The sequence below is a fragment of the Cervus canadensis genome, chromosome 26 (assembly GCF_019320065.1).
Source record: "Cervus canadensis isolate Bull #8, Minnesota chromosome 26, ASM1932006v1, whole genome shotgun sequence".
Classification (NCBI taxonomy): Eukaryota; Metazoa; Chordata; class Mammalia; order Artiodactyla; family Cervidae; genus Cervus; species Cervus canadensis.
Window position 1 is genome coordinate 43,836,865 of NC_057411.1, and position 7,577 is coordinate 43,844,441.

General features: G+C 38.1%; 1 pseudogene; it reads left to right on the plus strand.

The window, feature by feature from the left end:
• The first annotated feature begins 1,361 nt into the window (after positions 1-1,361).
• Positions 1,362-1,913, plus strand: LOC122428236 (annotated as a pseudogene).
• The last annotated feature ends 5,664 nt before the right edge of the window (positions 1,914-7,577 follow it).

The window sequence follows — 7,577 nt, forward strand, 5'->3', positions numbered from 1 at the left end:
GAAAAGCGCCTGATAGGAAATTTAATACAAGAGGACTGAAGATATGAATTGAGAACTCAGAAATAAAATGTAAGGTTATCAGTATTGGAAGTTGTCAGCATTGAATTCCTTGGCTTCTAATATCATAGCCACTAACTTCATGTGACCACAGAGCAGCTGAAACATACCTACTAGAGCTGAGAAGCAGAATTTTACATTTAATTTCATTAATTAACACTTCATTTGCACACATGGTAAGTGCCAATTGAACAAAAAAGAACTTTTCCATGATCACAGAATGTTTGACTGGACAGCACTGGGTTAGATTTCTCTAATCTAGGAGAGCAGCTAGGGTAAAGGATTAGCAATTTACTTCTTGGGAATCCAACCATTGAAATTAAATTAGGACCTTCACTATTAGCAATAAAACCTTGCCTGTTTCTTAGCCCTAACAACTCTATCAGTGCCTTATTTTCCCATATCCTGGTCTGAATCTTCACAATCTAACCAAAATCCTATTTTCTTCAAGTTGGAAACCTTACATTGCTCTGGCCAGTCTTCCTTGTGAATAGTGTCCTCTTCTACCCACAGCTCAGCATAGCATCCCAACAACTCCATCCAGTCTCTAGCATTGATTATTGGCCTACCTTGAAATCTGCCAGTTACTTATTCATTGGTCAAACTTGCCTGCCTCAGATCCTGACACCCAATCCAACACAGCTCCTTGCGTCCCATCACATCAGTCTCTGGATCCTGTTTTCTTGTTGCTTAACTCACTCCTTCACCTGACTCACTGTATACTGAGTAAACATCATAGTCTTCTGAATTCTCATTGGGCTGAAATGAAACCACCAGAGAACAGTGTATTTCAATAGAAAGAGGAACAGCCTGGAGTCTGGAAACTGGAGCTCCATTGCAACGTTCTTATTTTCTGCATGGTTTTGTGCAGGAATGTGAGCATTTAGCATCTTCATTAAAGAGAGAAGAGCATTTGGCATGACTCAGTCATTTGGGGAGCTTCACAAGTTTCATCTACAGATGAATTCCTCCACCTCAACTACTGTAGCACTTTAGGACAATCAGTCTTCTTAGCCTGTGATCAATTGGTTGCATCATTATAGTGTTGAGAGAACATGCTCAGTCATGTCCGACTCTGTGACCCCATGGACTGCAGCACGCCACGCCTCCCTGTCCATCACCAACTCCTGGAGTTTACTCAAAGTCATGTCCATTGAGTCGGTGATGCCATCCAACCATCTCATTCTCTGTCGTCCCCTTCATCTCCCACCTTCAATCTTTCCCAGCATCAGGGTCTTTTCAAATGTGTCAGTTCTTCATAATCAGGTGGCCAAAGTATTGGAGTTTCATAAGCCCTCCTTCCCAACATGGCACAGTCAGTTAACATCACCGAGCTAAATTTGCTGCAGCTAGAAATGCTCAAGAACCAGTTGGACCAGGAAGTAGAGTTCTTGTCCACGTCCATTGCCCAGCTCAAGGTGGTTCAGACCAAGTATGTGGAAGCCAAGGACTGTCTGAACATGTTGAAGAAAAACAATGAGGGGAAAGAATTACTTGTCCCACTGACGAGTTCTATTATGTCTCTGGGAAGATACATGATGTGGAACATGTGCTTATCGATGTGGGAACTGGCTACTATGTAGAGAAGACAGCTGAGGATGCCAAGGACTTCTTCAAGAGGAAGATAGACTTCCTTACCAAGCAAATGGAAAAAATCCAGCCAGCTCTGCAGGAGAAGCACGCCATGAAACAGGATGTCATGGAAATGATGAGCCAGAAGATTCAGCAGCTCACAACCCTGGGAGCAGCTCAGGCTACCACCAAGGCCTGAGAGCTTGTTTCAGAAATGGGGCAGAGGATGCCTGCTTCTGGGGCCTGGGACTTTGTGGATGTGGTTTCCTGGAATGGGGGAAGAAGAGATCTGTGTTTAATGCTAATAAATGAGCCATCTGGGCAAAAAAAAAAAAAAAGTATTGGAATTTCAGCTTCAACATCAGTCCTTCCAATGAATATTCAGGACTGATTTCCCTTAGGATTGACTGGTTGGATCTCCTTGCAGTCCAAGGGACTCTCAAGAGTCTTCTCCAACACCACAGTTCAAAAGCCCAAAAATACCTCCAAAAATCATTGATATGGAGCTGAGGAAAGAATGTGGACTTTGGAGTGAGACAGGTGATTTATCCTAACTTTTCTCATCTATACATGTAATCCATATCTATTTATAGGGATGTCACAAACATAGGAACAGTTAGTTTAAAATATCAGGTATATTAACCAGGAAGGCTGGTCACAGTTGGCAGAAGCACAGTTCCAGCAAGCTTTACACCAAAGGGGATTCGATTATTAGAAGGAGACATGAGTATCTCCAAAATGAGTTGAAACAATCAAACTTACAAAAATCAGCAGCCAGAGAAATCCGGAGACCACCTGACTAGAATCAGGATTCTCTCTTTCCCTATTTTCACAATGCTTTGGGGTATGTTGACTTCATATTTCCTACCACAAGCTGGCTTTTCCTTATAGTAAGACATGTATGGTCACAGGCAGCTCCCCGTCTCAAACCAGTGTTATGTCATCACACCAATAGAAATGCCTCCTCTCTTTTGGCCCCCATGTGAATAATTCTAGGAAATAGTTTTCATTGTCCAATTTTGAATCAGATGCAGTCATGCTGGACAAGGAAGAGAGACAAGACAGATCTTTTTTCTTGAAATACATTTTAAGAAGCAATTCACAGAAGAGGAAGATGCCACTCAAGAAGTGGTCACCACATCTAGAACACACTGGTGATGCTCAACAATTAGTGCCATAACATATGCAATATTTTGAGAAATTCATGATCTTATTCAATTATTCAGACCCTGATTAGTGGTCCTTGCTCTTAGTGTCTGTACATTTATCATACTTAATTTGATTAAATATCAACAGATATCTTTATTAACAAAGGATTATCAGTGCTTTGGGGCTTCCCTAGTGGCTCAGCCGTAAAGAATCTCCTGCCAATGCAGGAGATGTGGGTTTGATTCTTGGGTCATGAAGATCCCCTGGAGAAGGAAATGGCAAGCTACTGCAGTATTCTTGTCTGGAAAATCCAGTGGACAGAGGAGTCTGGCAGGCTACAGTTCATGGGATCTCAAAGAGTCAGACATGACTTAGTGACTGAGTGTGCACATATCGATATTCTATTTAAAAAAAAAAGTGTTAGGAATTTGGTATGGCTACCTTCACAGTGCAGGCCAATGCCAAGTTTTCCTAATGGCATGGTCCAGTGTGCCCCAAATATCATCCAATAAATTGCATGCACCTTCTCTTCATTTCCACCTATTTTACTGATTACACTGTCAAAGAACCAGTACTTCCTGTTCCTCCTAAAAGCTTATCAAAATTTGTATCCATCTTCCAACACAGAGTCAAAGGACAGCACTAAGGTTTTTTTTCTGTGGAAAACGTTTTTCACTGCATGTTGAGAACAGCAGTCGGGGCTCATGTAACTATCACTTCCTTTCAGTTTTTAGGAGGGTAGAATTTGGCTCCCTGGTAACTGGGTTGTGCTTTCAAAAACTGCCAATTCAATTTAGTCTGAAGTTGAAAGCAGGATTCTCAACTGATGATTCTAAATGCATGTGTTAGTTCATTCAGACAGTTATAACAAAATACCATACACTGGGTGGTTTATATAAAAACATAAATTTAGTTCTGACAACTCTGGAGTCTGAGAAATCCAAGATTAAGGTGTGGGCAGACTTGGTGATGGCTCAGTAGTAAAGAATCTGTGTGCAATGCAGAAGATTCAGGAGATGCGAATTTGACCCCTGGGTAGGGAAGATCCCCTGAGGGAGGAAATGGAGCCCACTCCAGCAATCTTGCCTGAGAAATCCCAAGGACAGAGAAGTCTGGCAGGCTACAGTCCAATGGGTTGCAAAGAGTCAAACACAATTGATCATGCAAACAACGTAATGCAACACTTGGCATCCAGTGAGAACCTCCTTCCTGGTTTATAGTCTCTTCTTGTGTCTTCACATGGCAGGAGGAGGGAGAATTCCTCTGGGGTCTCTTTTATGAGGATGCTAATATTCCATCAATGAGGGCTCTGCCCTCATTAACTAATTACCTCCGAAGGTAATAATAGCATCTTGGGGTTAGGATGTTAATATATGAATTCAAGGAGGGAAGAGTCATTAAAAATGCATTTCTTTGTATTCTGCATATATATAAATATGAGTATTTATATTTTTACCCCAAGTCACTGCATTAGCTGTATATATTTGAAGAATTTAATTTTTTCATGCTTAAATTTCCATTTTCAAATGAATTAAGTATGTTATGCTTTTGATATTCATTAGGTATGATGTTTATTTTGTAAAATAGCAACATAAGTAAGTATAAGAAATACCGAGAGATTTACAACAAATTCTCAGGGGCAATTGTAAAGCACAGTGTACATTTTTCCACAGTATTAACTGAAATATTTTCTATTAAAATATTTTTTTAACCTGAAACATAAATCAAATTGTGCAGAATTGGTTCAAAACATGAATTACTACATTTTTAAAGTGCTTTTTCCAGGTGTTTTTAAATGAAATTTTTATTTTAATCACTAATGCAACACATGCTCAATGGCAAGAATTGGAAAATATAAAAAGATACAAGAAAGATAAGAATTCTACATGATTGTTTTTCTCCCATACCACCAGGAAATGATGACAGCAACTTAAAAATTATGTTTTTCTGGATTTTATAGAATCTGTGTTTTCTTCTGCCTTTGTTCATCTGTGCTTCTTGCAATGATTTTGAAAATACACATGATTTCATTAATTTTATTTTAAATTATGATTTAACAAATTATTTTAGATACTATTTAATAAATCTACATTTTAATATAGTTACTTTAATCTTATTTTATGTTATATTACTATAGCTTGCATTTACATTTGTGAGCTAACCTATAAACATTTCAATAAATAACATCAGTTCCTTTGAACTATTTTTTGATTTTGAAATTTTGACTATTTTTTCAACTATTTCATGATTTCCTTCCTGAAATAAATCCATGAATTTATAGTTATTGGGCTTGCCTTGTAGCTCAGATGGTGAAGAATATGCCTGCAATGCAGGAGACCTGGGTTTGATCCTTGGGTCAGGTAGATACCCTGGAGAAGAGAATGGCAACCCACTCCAGCATTCTTGCCTGGAGAAATCCATGAACACAGGAACCTTGCAGTTTATAGTCTATGGGGTCTCAAAGAGTCATGACTGAATGACTAACACACACACACACATAGTTAACTGGTCTTTAACAAAAGGGCCAAAGACAAGCAATGGGAAAATATAGCATCTTCAACAAAGGGTGCTGATAAAACTGATTTTTCACATGCAGAAGAATGAAATTAGAAATTTATCTCACTCCACATACAAAAATCAAATAAAAATGGCCTATAGATTTAAATGTAAGAGACCTAGAACCATAAAACTATTAGAAGAAAACAGAAAAAAATGTCCTGACATTTCTCTGTGTAATGATTTTTATATATAACTCTTAAAGTACATGCAAGAAAAACAAAAATAGAAAAACGGAATTGCATCAAAATGAAAAGTTTTTCTTTTCCTTGACAGGAAATATTCAGCAGAGTGAAGAAAAAAAAAGCAATCAATGCAATGAGAGAGAATATTTGCAAATCAAATATTTGATAAGGGATTAATATCAAAAATACACAAGGAACTCAAATAACTCAAAAGCAAGTAAACGAATAACCATATTTCAAATGGGAAAAAGGATGTGAACAGACATTTCTCCAAAGAAGACACACAAACAGCCAACAGGTACATGGAAAGATGTTCAAGGAAACGCAAGTCAAAACCATAATATGCTATCACCTTAATACTGTTCAAATGGTTATATATTTTTTAAAAGTTCATTGCTAGCAAGGATGTGGAGAAAAGGAACATTGCTGGGAATATAAATTGGCACAGTCATTATGGAAACAATATGGGAGCTTCTTAAAAAATTAAAACTAGAACTACCATCTGGTTCAACAGCTCACTTCTGTGTTTGCATTCAAAGGAAATAAAATCATCATCTCTAAGATATATCCACTATCTGTACTATCACATTCATTACAGTATTATTCACAATATCCAAGATATGGAAACAGCCAAATGTTTATTGACAGATGAATGAATAAAGAAGATATGATGTTTTCAGCCATAAGGAAGAAGGACATCCTGCCACTTGTGACAGTACGGATGAAACCAGAGGGCATTTTGCTAAGCAAACTAAGGTGGACAGAGGAAGACAAATACTGTGTGATTTCATTCATATATGAAGTCTATATAAAAAAAAAAAAAAGCTGAAATCATAAAAACTGAGAGTAGTGGTTACCAGGGGTTAGGGATGAGAGTGAGGGGATCCGGGAGAAGTTGGTCTGGTTAAAGATTACAAAGTTACACTAACACAGGATAAATAAGTCTACAAATTTAATGTATAACCATAATGCCATAGTAATAACGTACTATATATCTTAAAGTTGCAAACAGATTTCATCTTAAAAGTTCTTATAGCAAGAAAAAAATCATAACTATGTGTGGTGATGGATGTTAACAAGACTTATGATCATTTTGCAATGTATACAAATACTGAATTGTTATGTTGCACACTTGAAACTAGTATAATGTCATATGTTAATCCTATATCAATTAAAAAGTGTGATATGTGTGTGTGTGCTCATTCATGTCCAACTCTTTGTTACCCCATGGAATGTAGCCTTCCAGCGTCCTCTGTTCATGGGATTTTCCATGCAAGAATACTGGAGTGGGTTGCCATTTCCTGCTCCAAAAAGTGTGATATTGGTATATAAGATGACAAATATATCAATGTTACATTAACAGTTCAGTTGCCCAGTCGTGTCCGACTCTTTGTGACCCCAGGGACTGCAGCATGCCAGGGTCCCCTGTCCATCACCAACTCCTGGAGTTTATTCAAACTCATGTCCATGGAGTAGGTGATAACATCCAACCATCTCATCCTCTGTCATCCCCTTCTCCTCCTACCCCCAATCCCTCCCAGCATCAGGGTCTTTTCATATTAGTCAGCTCTTCACATCAGGTGGCCGAAGTATTGGAGTTTCAGCTTCAGAATCAGTCTTTCCAATGAACACCCAGGACTGATCTCCTTTAGGATGGACTGGTTGGATCTCCTTGCAGTCCAAGGGACTCTCAAGAGTCTTCTCCAACACCACAGTTCAGAAGTATCAATTCTTCTGCATTCAGCTTTCTTTATAGTCAAACTGGGAAACCCAGAAATAGATCCACATATATGAATCATTTTGGGGTTTTTAACAACAAAAGTATAATTTATCTACTGACTGTAGTCCTGGTCTGCATGTAGAATAAGAAGTGTCAAAGAAGATGGTATGGGAGACAAGATAGCATTAATTGCCTCAGATAGCACAGCATGAGTGCATATGAATATGCAAGTTTGGAAGCTGAAGAGATTAAGTCAACTATCACCAGCCATCTGCAGTCTCCATATTCTTTTTTTTTTTTCATTTGTTTTTATTAGTTGGAGGCTAATTACTTTACAG